The following is a 14,519-nucleotide window of genomic DNA, read 5'->3' on the forward strand; positions in this document are numbered from 1 at the left end:
CCACTGACCAACAGAACTTCCATTGTTTAACAGATCCAGCTCCCATCCCATGCAATCACATCAGTTACCTGCATTTGTTGAACCTATTCCACTGAAAGCACAGCTGCCCATTCTGGGGGTCAGGGCTTTTCTTCCTCCTAACTGGGCTGTCACTGTTGTGCATATGAGCCCAGGAATCAGCCTTCTATTCAGAAGGCCCTACAGAGGCTGCCTCCCCACCTCACCTTCAGTTTACCCTGCCCTCAGACCTGCATCTTGCCTCTCACCTATGCTGTGGTGAACATGCTGATCCAGGTCTGTAACAGCACAGATGAGGCTTCCCTGGAGCAGCTTTAGCAATGACTGTCTAGTCAATAAAAAAAAACCAGAAGGTTACAGCACTGCAATAAAGAGTTCTGGTTCTGGAAGCTGTTTTTCAGTGCTCTTGTCACATTCAGGTCTCAGGTTTTGTTGTTTGATCTTGTCTCCATTCATTACACTTCCAGGAATTTCTAAAGCTTTATGTGGAGGCATGGCTCCATCCTGCCGCAGGACAGAGCAGCACAAACTCCTTTAGCCCCTTTTACAGTCCAACTTGAGGCATTGCAAGGGTAGAGGGATTTTTTTACAAGCTTATAATTAGATACAGAAAAATTTGCTAACAAGTGACTAAGCAGATGTTTTGTTCTGGAGTGTGCAGGTATTTTGGGTTTGATGAAGAGGACCATCTTTACCAGCAAATAAATAATTACCCATTTAATATCTAAGATATAACTTTAAGTGACTCTTACTGCAGTTGGAAATTACTGATCAGTAGTGTTGATTACCACTGCAGTTTTCCGAAAAGCTTTAAGATTAAGAGACATTCACTGCTCTTCTTCTGGGAGGTACCTCAAAAGGAGACTACAAGAAGAGACACACAATGAAAAACAGCAGGTTAGACCATATGAGACTCCTTATTAAAAACATAAAATGCCTTTCACTCTTGCTTTTATTAAGACTACTTTTCAAGCCGCATGAAAGTTAGGTGAGCCGATTATAATACAAGTCACGTCTAACTGTTTCATTATCCACATCCTGCAGCACGATAGCCCACAGAATACCTTTTGAAAGCTCCAGAGTGACGGCAGCAGGTTGAATATAATGAACAGCATTACAAATGGGGACATGAGACGACAGGTCTGGTGAAGGAGGAGTCTCCTGGAAACTGTATGGCTGTAATTACTGAGGGCTGGTGCTGTCTCAGTTGGCTTCGAACAAAGGTAACCGCCTTCAGCATGTTATATTTCCTCAGCCAGCTAAAAAGAAACCAGAGACACAAATATTTATGATACACAATACATAACCAAAGTCATTGTCTGCTTTTATTACCTTATTTTTGTTGGAGCTTTGAAGTGTCCCAGATCAACACCACAAGAGAATTAAACAGTAAAGCACTGATTTATTTTTAAATTAGACTTCCAAAGCTAGAAAGGTTGAAGTCATACTTATAGGAAGATAAAATGCTCTTATTCTGGGCACTTGGCTTGCATGTCACATTCTTCCTCAATAGTTCGTTCAGTTTGTTGATCAAAAATCTGTCAAGCAGAAGTCAGAGGAAGATGAAATCTCTGCCTCCTTGCACAGGAGCTCCCCTCAACAAGCACTGGGGAGCAGTAGTTTTGGTGATAAAGGGAGCACTGGGTGCAGAACACATGGTGCTATATAGGAGACAGCAAGACTGAGAAGAAAGCTCAGGCTAATCCATGTTTTCTCACCTGTGACCTGCTAAATCTCAGAAATGGGCTTATATGGATTTAGCCATACAACAAAATCATAAGGAAGAGCAAACATGTCATAATTAGATAAGACGACAGCAAAGAGAGAAAGAATATCTCTGTTGAAGTTATTCCTCTGTTAGTATCTGCATGCCCTAACTACTGCTTCCTTTTCTCTTACCTCTTTTTCCTGGAGAAATCACTAATGCTGGAGATGCATTTCCTAACGCTGGTGATAACCCTTGGGTTGTATAAGGGTGAAGACAGAGAGAACTATTATGTCATTATTCTCTATCTTGATACCTGTCATGGTTTAACCCCAGCTGGCCACTAAGTACCACATAGCCACTTGCTCACTGTTTTCAGCACCAATCCAAAACATAGCCCCATATTAGCTACTATGAAAAAAATTATCTCAACCAAAACCAGCACAATACCATACTCTTTCATGGTCTATTATCTAAGGGGGGGGGGGGGGGAAATGACAGAGCAAAAATAGAGTAAGTTCAAAGAGGTGCAATAAAAAGTACTACAAGTTTGGAAAAAACTCTTTATAATGAGCAATTAAAAAGGAGGGAAAAGTTAACTAGAGAAGAGATGAATACAAGGTGACACAATGAAATATAATGAATGGAATGAGAGAGATCAGCCATGTTCACCTGCCTTCAGTCTTTTCCGTTGTATTCCAATGTATTGCATTTCCATCTTGTATCACACAGTGTTCCCAATGACACAAGAAGGCAACACATTTTAAAGTGGACAAAGTGACGTAGAAAATGAGCCTGCAGAAGTTACTGCAATAGCATTTGGGTGGTATCTAGCAAACCCAGAATGTCATTGTATTGCCAATTACCTCCCTTGCACTGTGGAAGAGCAAAGTCACCCACAGTACGGTTCTCAATCAACTCTCAGGCAGTTATGGCTCTGTGGCTATCGCAGTAAAAACACCATCAGGAGATGGTATGTGAAAATTGCCCTGCAAAAGTGAAGCAGCAAAGAATAGAACAGGATTTTTTTATGAAAGAGAAGCCATTTTACATATCAACACACCAGGAAAGCTGGAAGAAATGCACCAAACTAAGGACTCACAAGAAGGTAAAATCAGAGAGGAGCTCACCCTCTTGACCACATTTCCACAAACCTGCAAGTCCTCCATTCTCCATTTAAGCTTTGTTAATGAGAAATTCATTTCTTAAAGGGGTTTTCTATCCTATATTGCTCTCCCTGAAAAGGTGTAACCAAAGCTATAAGGCAAGCACGCCTTTGTCAGATCAAGCAGCAAACCTGGGGAGAGGCTAGGACTATTTTGGGATTTAATGTGATAGAATTGCCTATCCTAAAAGAGCAGCTGCTGTGGAGTCCTTCTTGGGAGACCTCAAGTGATGAAAAGTGACTACTGCATCCTAAGGACATGCAAGATAAGAAGACAGGAGCCTATCTCAGCAGCTGTTTCAAATGGAAAGCAGGACCAGAACTGGACGGATGCTGATGAGGTGACATGTCAGAAGCCAAACATGCAAGCGAGGGTAAAGCTCATAGGAACAAGAGTGTAACTGTGGAATAAATCATTACCCTAACCATAGACTACCCAAAACAGAAGTTGGTGGATCACTGTGTGCACAGCTGCTGGATTGTGAGTAGCTGTTGTATGCAGCCTTCCACGGGAAAAAAAGAGTCTCCTATGCCACTAATACAGCCTTTCTGAAAAAGCACCCACTCTTCTACCCTGCCTACCGCCCAACCAAAGCACTTAAGGACAAGAAGAACTAAAACCTTGAAATAAGGCGAAGGGAACAGCCACTGTTAGTAAAACCAAACACAATTACGTAGAGGCAGAGAAAAACAAGTCTAACCATCAGCGCATACTCTCTATTTCCTCCCCAGAGGCTCACATGTTACCATTACTGTGAGTACTGTGCCCTCAAGGCCTCTGCACCACAACTCTAAAGGGCAGCCTTTAACAGATGCCTGCCCTCCATCACGCCTATTAGCACATTACCTCCTCTCACTGCTACTTTAAACACTTTCTATTCACAGTATTGAGAATGGGCCATTTCACAAGGAGGGCACAAGTAAGGCAATCTGAAAATTAGCTATCAACTATGCTCATACTCTTAGTACTACTAGCACTAAATTTCCCACTGAAGTGTTTGGAACTGCCAGTGGCTTAAGATGCTGAAAACCAAGCGTGATCAAGACCTGGAATTCTGGTTTCCTTTCCCTTCTGTACGAGCTGTCAGCATCCTGCAGGTCACAAAAGGTAAATACACATGAAATATCAACCCTTAAATTTTTTTAGGGTTTTTTAAGCTCCCAAATGCTCCTTCTTAGCTAGTTGGCATAGTGCATTGGGAGCCCAGGAGCCATGCTTCAATATTTGACATGGAAAGAAGCACATGGCCCAAGTCACACAGGTGCCTCTATTCCAGCCCTTTCTGAAAAGGCCTCCTGGCTGCAAGCTGTGTTGCTTGGCCAGGCATGATTTACTCCTAACCTCAGTGTAGTAGGAAGATACAATGGGCAAGGACTGCCTGGGTCATCAAATCTACCCTCCCGTCATCAGGCAGCCATATCATATATCTCCTTTTCCAAAAACTATCAACCTCTTGCACTGCATCTTAAAACTAGTTGAGGAGGAGTTGAGGAGGTAAATGAAGGCAAGGTAAGATACTACTATTAAACTGGAAACACTGCACCAGAGAAATGGTTTTTAACCTATGCTACTAACAGGACGTCTGAATTTGCAAAATAAATCTGTCTCTCTGCAGGAGGCTGTTGAGCTCAACTACAGATAAGCTCTAAGGTGTAGTACAGCTTCATTCCACACAGAGAAACACTGGATGATTTCAATCACTGACTCCCAGATAAACTATTCAAATAAGTGAAGTGACAAAGAAGATTGAAGATCTTTTGCATCCTGATAACAGCGTGTCACGCATGGTTACCGGGGGCATTATTAACACACACACATACACCCAGTGATGAACATTTGACGGCTTGCTATATATGATGTGAGTTTGTAATCTTTTTTCATAAAAGAAAGTCATTAAAGGCGTTTGCTATGGATTTTTGCCGACTATAATATTTTATATGACTGCTTTATGCGGAGGGTGAAGGGTTTCTGCCAAATTGGTTCCTAATTGTACCTCATCAAAGACAACAAAACCATCTCTCAGTGAAATGATGTCTGTTACCATGTGATTTTCAATGACACAAATCACTTTATGTCAGGCTTCTGGAAAGTTTGACTGAAAGTAAGAATCCAAGTTCCCGGTTTGGGGCTTCTGGATTTGTCCTGCAATGTAAGAAAGCACTGAAAGAGCTTACAAATAAGGAAATCTCAGCCTGCAACATGGTTTTAGTGAAGATGAATGCCTTCACAACTGCATTCACCACAAAAAGAAGAGAGTTCAGAGGTGCTGCCTAAACATGTTAAACAATTCCTGCACTGCATTACTAGTGACTGGCACTTAAAAGCCCTGGATGACCAAGAGAGATTGTTCTTAAAGTAATGCCTCCAAATTCACTCAGATAAAAGTTTATATTTCTGTATTTCTGATCAAAACCTTAGGATGTAATTGGGAATACACAGCGCAGTACATATTTGTCCTACAAAAACTTCTACAAGGAAAGCAATTGCAATCCTATTTTGAGCAGATATTTTGGAAGAGGAAAAACAAAGAGCAAAGCATAGACAATAATTACCAATGTCAGTCCATTCAGAAAGTATTACCTTTTATCTGCAGACTGCCTGTAACGCTCACAGTAATGACTTGGTAGGCAAGGCAACAAGCAATATCCTTTCCAACTCAGTTCTTAAAGAGTATCCCTTCCTATATGCTACATCACTTACATTGTTCATACTCCTGTTGATATCAAGCATGTTACGCCGCCAAGTGTGCTGAAGAATTCAGCATCTGTTATGTATCTTTCTCCTATTTAGGGTAAACAGTATGTATTTAGCAAGAACCCCGTCTCTGTTGATTAACCACCCTATTTCTCTCTTGCTTCCCCATTCTCTTCCATAAAATATCTGCCTGGACTAAATCTCTGCCTGCACACACACCATATGGCACAACGATATAAATCAGATGAGCCTAAGCTAATTGGTCATATTAGACCCCATGAAACAGATTTTAAGTTCAATTATGAGCCTTTTTGCACCTATGCAGAAAACAGAGGTTGCCCAAGCCGTGGAGCAACAGGCTCTTGCACATGTGAGTTGTTTGCTTTATGAAAATATATTTGTATCACTCGAGTGTGCACATCTAAGAACAGACACAGCCGTATCTAGAGCTCAAAAGATACACGAAGGCTTTTCCCAAGGAAAGCAATGAAAATACTGAAAGCAGCAGTCACACTGCAGTAACTTCACTTGCAGAGATGTCAGAACCAGGCTGAGACTGCAAACAAGTGCTTTTCTCTGCTTTTCCTGCTGGTTTTTTGAACTATTTTAGTATCTTGAGACGGAGGCATACACATAAGCCCCATGAACATCACTCGTGATAGTTTTACTATCTGTTAAGTCTACCCCCCTGCCCAATTTCAGTTGAGCATTGCCTGTAATGAAATCCAAGGAAAAGGAATCTGTCACTTTAGTACGGCTTCCAAATCACAGCAGTGCTAACAAGATATTTTGGAAGAGAAGATTTTTATATCTAGTCAAGGGAAAGAGCAAATATGAAGTACCCTTCTAGACAAAGGGAAAAACAAATCCTAAGAACCCTAATGATACAGTAAAAAAATAAATACAATGCTGTTCTTGAGCTTGGACATAAATCAAATGCTGGTGTGCTCCCTGCTGCTTATGTGTGGTGTTGCTCATCAACATAACACATTTGAAAAAAATTCCCTTAAAAAAATTAGAGTATAACTGAGAAAATGAGGGCAAACTTGGAAAATTGAATGATGCTGATCACAAAAATACTTCCCACTAAACTCACTGAACAACTGGGAATTCTCAGAAAATATGACCAAATCCACTATATGGGAAAACATCAATTTCACGATTTGTTAGCTACCAGGAATTCATCCAGCAGGCATAGGAGTTTTTTAGTTTAAAGACTACAAAATATATTAGTTGTACAGGATGATATTCACTTTTTTTTGCACTATAGTACAAATAGTTCATCCTTGATATTTTTGCTTTTCCCCTCATCTTACGGCTGAAATAATTAGCTGTAGCATAACTAGAAGAACCTCCAGAGATATGGGCTGCAACTCCAAAGCAGAGTCCACACCAGAAGTCACCTGCCCCAGGTGAGTACAAGCTGCCTGTGGCTCCACGGGCTGGCTCTAGCCCCTGGGAGGGCCAAGGGACTCCTGGGACCCAGCCAGCGAGCCCCGGGTCTCCCCTGGGATAGTCCTCCCTGGACAGATTGAGGTATCTGCCCCCTTTAAAAGGCAAATGAGCTTTTCCTGCATGAAGCGTATCATTACGAAGAGGAGAGAGCATCCATGCATGCTCCAGAGAAACAGGATCTGCTGCCAGCTCAGTTTTCTTCTTGGCAAGAAGGGTTAAGACTCCCCCAGCCAGAAAGCCAAGAACAAGTAACATAAATGACTGCTGGCACTCCTGCTGTAAGGGGCAGGGGAAGAATTCAAAACCAAAAGAAATAACTTTAGTTTGCCATGTTGTCATTACCAAGATTTCTGGGGAAAGAAGTGCTGCCTGAAGTTTGGGACTGCAAGATAGCATGTCCTTACTGGGTGCTCTGGGTAAACACAGAGCATTGCATCAAAGGCATACCTGACTCTACCAGGCACTTCCCTGCTTAATGGGAATAACCTGGAGGACCCCAAATACTGCCTAACAGCTTGGATCAAAGAGGACACAGAAGTATTTGCTGTACTCCAGCTGAATTGGAGTTTGCACTATGACAAAGATAAAAGAATATTTGTTTCTCCTCATTATAGGAAGCTTTTTCAACAAAATAATTAACTGTAGCATAACAGAAAGCTTCGCTGGATTAGAATTTGAAAGCATGTGTTGAAATCTGACTATTCCACTGGAAATGAATTTGAAAGGCCATGTAGGAATATGAAAAAAAAAAAAAAGAAAAAGAGAAGTGAGGCTTTTTTTAGAACTTTATATTTTTTCTTATTATTTTCTACCCTCTTAAAAGCATAACCATCAAAGCAAATAAAAGTTTAATAAGTAAAAAAACATTTTAAATGAAAAACCATGATTAACTTATTAAGACCCATTAAGTGTATAATTACAAGGATTCTATTACATTAAGATACCAATTTCTTTAAAGCCAGAAATAATACCTGCTGAAACTTTAATTATTTAAATGAGAAGAGAAAGAGGCATGTTATCTTCTCTGACAAAGATTAAAATCAATTTAATTGCTTCTCTGCTGCATTGACATGATTCTTGCTGTGAGTCAAGCAACCAAAAAGGGAAATTAATACTGCAGCTGTTAATCAAGTGATATTTGTGCGCTCCATCTTATTATAGCAGGAGAAAGAATAACTGCTACTTTGGAGAGTTTGTCCACACTATATTTCATAGGATTTTTGTGCTTGAAAGAGCACCTTTACTTAATTTGAGTTGTGGCATCTCCAGGTGACACGCAGCCTGAGAAAATGGTGTGTTACATGGTTTGATCCCCTCGTAAAAATTGTTCTGCCAAGACTAAGGTTTGTTTCAAATTAAATTCCCCCTCGGGTATGTGGCTTGCTGGTCTGAAATTACAAAGTGACACCAAAAAGGGATAAAAATACAGCCGGAGGAGGGGGTTGCCTCTGAATCATAATATAGTTTCAAAGGAGAAAGCAAGTTGGGGAAAAAAAAATATCAACAATTTCGGTAAAATTAGAACATGCATTTGAAAACATGCAAGAGCTGAGCACACAGCACAACCCGTGGCTTCTAGCTGCTGGTTTAAAACTGTTTATCCTTGCAGCGCCTTTGTTAAACCAAGTGAATATTCAGCAACAGCTACAGCCGACAAATTAATGTAGCTGATTGTAAGAAAAATGGTATTGTGAGGTATTTATGAGTTCTGAAATACAAATCCGTGTGATGCCTCATCATCTCTTATCAGCCCTTGTTAACTTTACAGATGATGAGAAGCACCAGAATAAGTGAGGTTGTCAAAACTAATAGATCTCAGAGGCTCGGCACCGGCACAGTTCAGTTCCATCTACAGTCCATTTCTGGGAAGTTTTAACTCCTTCACTCCATTAAGCAGGAATAAATTCCATTTACTGTTCACAGCACCAGGTGGCCCAGGCACTGCCCTGGCTATTTCAGGATGTGCAGGCAGCACTTCTGGGGAAGAACTTGTGTTAATAAAGCAAATACCAAGCACCTTGTTTGAAACAAGACTTAAAGTACTGCCTGGATCTTATTGGAAACTCCAGGATCTGGAAAGAGCAGAATAAAAGGTAAAATTCTTGGAGAAGGGGCTGTCTTGGGGCAATATGCGTGTATTTGCCAAGAGGGCTGTGGCAGATCCCAAAAGCTGGTTTTTAAGAAAGGAAAGCTTCAGTGGGTTTTGCTATCAGACTGCAGTAACCAGCTGGGTTTGTGTTGTGACAGACTCCCAGAACTCAGATGTTCTTTAAATTGGAAGCCAGGGACTCCTATTTAGAAGGGATTTGGGCTTCATTTTAAGATCTTGTACACCAGCATTCAAAAGTAAACCTAGCCCTAAGCCTATCTTTTGGTTCAACAGGGACAAAAACAAGCCACTGCCTGCAAGACAGCCCAGTTAACCAGCCATCATTGCTGCTTCACTTTTATCTCCCTTTCCAGCAAGTGCTGGTGATCCCCCCATCAGACCAGGAAAACCTTGGGAAAAACATCCAGCAAACGCCTCAGCCAGAGAATTTCACCAAGTAATGCAACACATTCACTTGATCCATGCATGTCCTGCCAGCCCAGAATGGGGGCCAGGCAGGATCCACTCTGGAGAGAGACTGGAATCCTTTTGAACGCAATGGTAGGGAGAAAGGAAAACATCAGACAAGCCATTAAGACTGCTCGTGAACACAGCAGCATTTCATGACATGTTTACTTATATTCGCATAAATAAATACATCTGGTACATGGGAAGCTGAACCCAAAGTCTCCTGGAGGCCTTGCAAGTCAAACAGCTCCCCAAGGAGCTGCAGGGAGCAGAGGAAGGTACCAGGCTCCCACACACTGGGCAATGCACCGATGGCTGCAGGAGATGCTGCAACCCTGACAACAATGCTGGCATGCCCCAGAGCAGCAAAGCGGGGCTTTGGGGAAGAGGTCAACAAATCTGAGTGCCTATTCAGCAGAGTTAAAAAGCCAGGGAATCTAAAAGCAGCCTCCGATCAGCATCAAAGACTATTTCTTGTCCCATTTTGTATCCCGATGAGCCTGAATTCGACCGGCCTCAAAGTGGGGAGGTTAATGCCACCGAGAAGGACAGAACATGAGTAAGAGTCACCGTAACCATGCAGAGGAAAATAAATCCGTCATGGAGATGAGACAGGAAAACAGCGAGCTTTCACTGTGCCTGGCAACCACGGGCAGCTTCTGCCTGCGTGCACGCAGAAGGAAGCCTCGGCTGAACGCAACAGTACCAGGGGCTTGAAACAAGCCACGGCATCAAAGTAAAACTTTTCACTCGACTGACATGGCAAACAAATATATCCAATAACAATCACATCCTCTGGGAACAAACAGAAAGCAAACAAAGAGGGTTAGAGGATATTGATAGAATGAGTCCAATTTTGTTTTCCACAAAGTATGACATAGCGAGCTTCGCTTGCTTTGATGACTGTCAGAGGGTCTTTGCCACCAAGAGACAGTCTGTCCATTTTCTAGGCAAAAGTGGGATTAACTCTCCTAAGTATAATCCTACATATCTCTAGGAATAAACAGAAGTGTTACATCTTGTTCAATAAGGATAACGTCATGTTCCCTCACATCTTTTCCATCCTACCCCTAGCTGTAGAACACCCCAGAAGTAAAAGAGTTCTTGGCACATGCTGTGAAAGCCACATGTGTTTGGCAGCAACTTTTTTCTCTCTACATGGTTACGCTTCAGCCAGGCTACCATTATCATTTATATTGATTGATATGTGATGGTCCTGCAGCCAGCCACCTTGCTAGACTGAAGAACTGACTAAGAATACAAAAGGGAAGGAAGACAAAAACAGCCAAGAGCCACAAAATACTTTGAGATAATTCAGTCACATCCTTTTTCATGAAACATTAAAGCAAACCACAGAAAAACTGAAAGACAATTCAGCACTTTCCAGTCAGTCTGATGCTCCCCTTTGGAAGAGTTGCATTGCCAGAAGGTGGGTACCACCTTCCCCACAGCACCAGGACTCAGCTCTGAAGCAGCAGGGGAGGGAGGAAAAGTGGAGGATCCTTAGAGGGCAGGGAAAGCTGGTGGCAGGGGGAACACAGGATAAAAGCCTCCTGGCTCTAGGGTACCCATTTGAATCTGTCACTGGAGAATAGCATCCAAGCATCTTCAGTGCACCTTCAGCAGCTTGCACAAAACAGGCTTGAAACCACAATCCAGATCATAGACCTGCCATCCCAAAAACCTGCCCACATGGACCCTAGAGAGCAGTGCATCTGGAGTACCAAAGCTTCCCTTCACCAGCTGTAACACCAGCTCACAGCCAAGAGACAACTGAAGCAGGACTGAATGATGCTGTGGCCCAGCCAACATTACCCATAGTCACAGATCCCTTGAAAATGCTACACATAGTGCTTCACACTGCTGAGGTCCAGTGCAGGCCCAATGCATTTAAAGGGTCAGGAGAAAAAGAGAAAGGAGAAAATTCATTCTGGAGTTTCGAGGGATGACATTACTCCTCTTTTGTAGGAACTTGCCAAGAAAAACCAGGTTTTGGTATTGATTTCAAATACAATAAAGCACAAAGTTGATTCATGCCATTCTTCTGGACATAAAAGCGTTTTCAATGTGTATTTTGATACATTATCGTGGAAACTCTTCCAAAAGCCATCTTTCTTTATAGAGTACTTCACATGCACAAATGGTAGATGAACATAGCTTGCTGTTATTAACTATAAGCCTTAAATCCTTCCAATCCTCTCAACAACACTAATTCCAATTGGATTTTTGTACTTCTTTCATCTCGTTGTAGAGACGGAGAGAAATGTTTTCTAACTGCTCAGCATGGTGCTAAGCTTTTCTTGTGGGCATAATTTCACTGAAGGAAAACAGGTCAGAACCCAAGGTCAACAATATTTATTTCTCTTGAGCCAGGCAGATTTGGTGGTGCCTTCATGTTCTTCCCTACCATGTAGTAGTTCCGACATGGAAAGCAGCATTAGAGAGTGCATCAATCTGCCGGTATGGAGAGAGCCTGATCTGTGATGGCAAGTGTGCAGGAGAACTCCTGCTTGCTGTGCTGGTGTGCTGAGAACGGAGGTGCATTTCTCTATAACTCTGCATAGAACACCAAGGATCCACTTGAGACAGTCACGTTTTCCTGGACACTACCAGCCTGAACAAGAATAGAGATAAGCCATATTTTGTAACCAATATTTTGGCCTCAACAGTCTTTTTCTCAGCCAAGAGCATTTCATAAAATTAGAAAGAGAGCGTTAACAACAGGTTTCTGGTCCCGTACAGCCTGCCAGAAAGCAAAAGGACATTAGAAGCTTATCACGCTTCTAGCATCTGAATTTTCCTTCAGTCATGCATTCTCCCTTCTTTCCTCATGACTTCTTCCAACACTGGTAATTTGCAGCTAGGCTCGCAGAAACACGAAGGAGTGAAAGGCGTCCCCACATCTTTCAACATCGGTAGGTTTCATATTCTGGCAGCACAGGAACATAACTAACAGCTTAGCATACATCATCCCTTGATGAACAGTCATCATCAGGAACACAGGAAAAACAGAGAAGGAAAGATATGAAGATAGAGACTGGGAGCCGGGAAGCCCCACACTTCAGGCACCTAACAGGATTCTACACGGGTGGTTCTACAAGGATGCTTGCAATGATTAATTCATGCTTTACTGCTCTATCACCAACATCTGCGGGAAGTTTACCTCTCTGCCTCAATTTTCACTTCTGCAAATTACAGATTATAGTTACAAATGATGGGCTAGGGATTAGTTAATATTTTAAAAGGACCTAAGACTTGAAAGTGAACAGAAGAATTGCCATCAACTATTGGGAAAACAAACAAACAAACAAAACCAAACTGTTGTGATGGCCATGGATGTATAATTCAAAACTGTATGGAAAGAATTAAGCCTGGTTTGTATGTGAGACATGCTGGGATAAAAAAGGGGAAAAAACCAGAAGCCTTTAAAGATAGATAGCAATTGTGAAAGAAAGTATACAGCAAGCACAGAGCCCTACAAATGATGTGGATTTATGAAAAGAACAACTATAATATTATATATCACTAATATAGAATAATATAACAAATATTATTCCAGGTCCTGACAACCCTTACATGTGGCTCCACAGCCAGGTTCCACCTGGGAGGTTAAGTGTGGATTTACAGCACATTTACCACTCTACAGTATCTAACCACATGTATGCTTTTACTGCCCAGTAAATGCAAGACAGCTTGTATCACATTCATCATCCAGTTCATGTAACTTCAACTGTATCATTAAAAACACATGACTCCGAGATGATAACAGCAGGTCCTGTATGGCACCAGCAAACAAAACCTGAATGGAAATTCAATACAACATAACGTACGCCAATGCAAGATGATGTCAAAATGGCCTTACTGCAAGACCACACGCTGAATAGGCATTTAAATCTTATTATGCCTGATTATACTGCACTATTTGGGCACATTTCTAGATAGCCATAAAGAAATATTATGCCTGGTGCTGCTAATTCCCCACACGTAGCAGATGGTTTCACCATAGTGAAAATGTGTGTTTCAAAGTCAGATCCAATGTAGAGAAGGTAACGATGGAAACCATGGCATCCCTTTTCAAAGATACAGAGCTCAGAGGTTAAAGAAAAAAAAAATCAAAATCAAATTCAAAGCAAGCAGCGAATATAGCACTGATTTACAGGGACTTTTGTAACAAATAGGGCAGCCAGAAGCGAGATGCTGATGCTTTCTTTACCTTTGCCATGTAGGAGAGCAGCTGCGCAAAGCACAGATAAGATGTGAGGATCCAAACAGCTGAAAGTAACTTTATGTGCCTGGGGTATCAGAAAAGTGGAACTGCCAGCTCCAGTCCTAAAGGAAAGCTCTGCAAGCATGAAAAGCAGCAACGCCACCTCCATAAGCCAGTGAAGGAAACAAACACCTTTCTGAACCTCTCAACCACATCGAGTTCTGGCTGCGCTGAACACCACTGCAGAAACACTTTGTCTTGTAGGAGACTGGGCAAGCTTACTTCTAAAGAACTACTTCATGGGGAAAGAATTTGCCAGCTTTTTGTGTTGGAAAATAAAGAGAGTAAATACATGCACTCAGGGCAAATTAGACCACCTCAGTCACTAACTCCCTGCAAGCATGAGCTTGTTTTACTTGATGCAGACTTGCATTTGGGCTCAAAAGCATCCTTGTGAGTCTCTCCCACTCTCCCCTGAACACAACCCTTTCTTGGGGCCTGCCAGCAATCAGCAGAGACAGCTGCCTCTTACAGATCATGAGCTGAGGAGCAAAGAGAGATGTTTTAGTACCCCTTTATGCTATAACCCTTTAAGTCGAGAAACGGGCTTGGCAAACTTCTCACCAGCTCCTGTGAATTTATGCTCTTTGAGACTAGTGTGAGTGAGGACAACAAGCCCCAGCATTTTATGTTTGATATCCATAGTTCAAAAGGAAT

General features: G+C 42.0%; 1 long non-coding RNA gene across 5 annotated transcripts in view; it reads right to left on the reverse strand.

Moving 5' to 3' along the window:
- LOC115612052 overlaps positions 1 to 14,519 on the reverse strand; it is a 108,065-nt gene that overhangs the window by 59,307 nt on the left and 34,239 nt on the right. For all 5 annotated transcript variants that reach the window (XR_003992863.1, XR_003992865.1, XR_003992862.1 and 2 more), the window contains one exon: positions 1,083 to 1,277. This is a non-coding gene — a long non-coding RNA (uncharacterized LOC115612052). The remainder of the gene's footprint in view (positions 1 to 1,082; positions 1,278 to 14,519) is intronic.

This window comes from Strigops habroptila, chromosome 8 (genome assembly GCF_004027225.2).
Source record: "Strigops habroptila isolate Jane chromosome 8, bStrHab1.2.pri, whole genome shotgun sequence".
Taxonomy (NCBI): Eukaryota; Metazoa; Chordata; class Aves; order Psittaciformes; family Psittacidae; genus Strigops; species Strigops habroptila.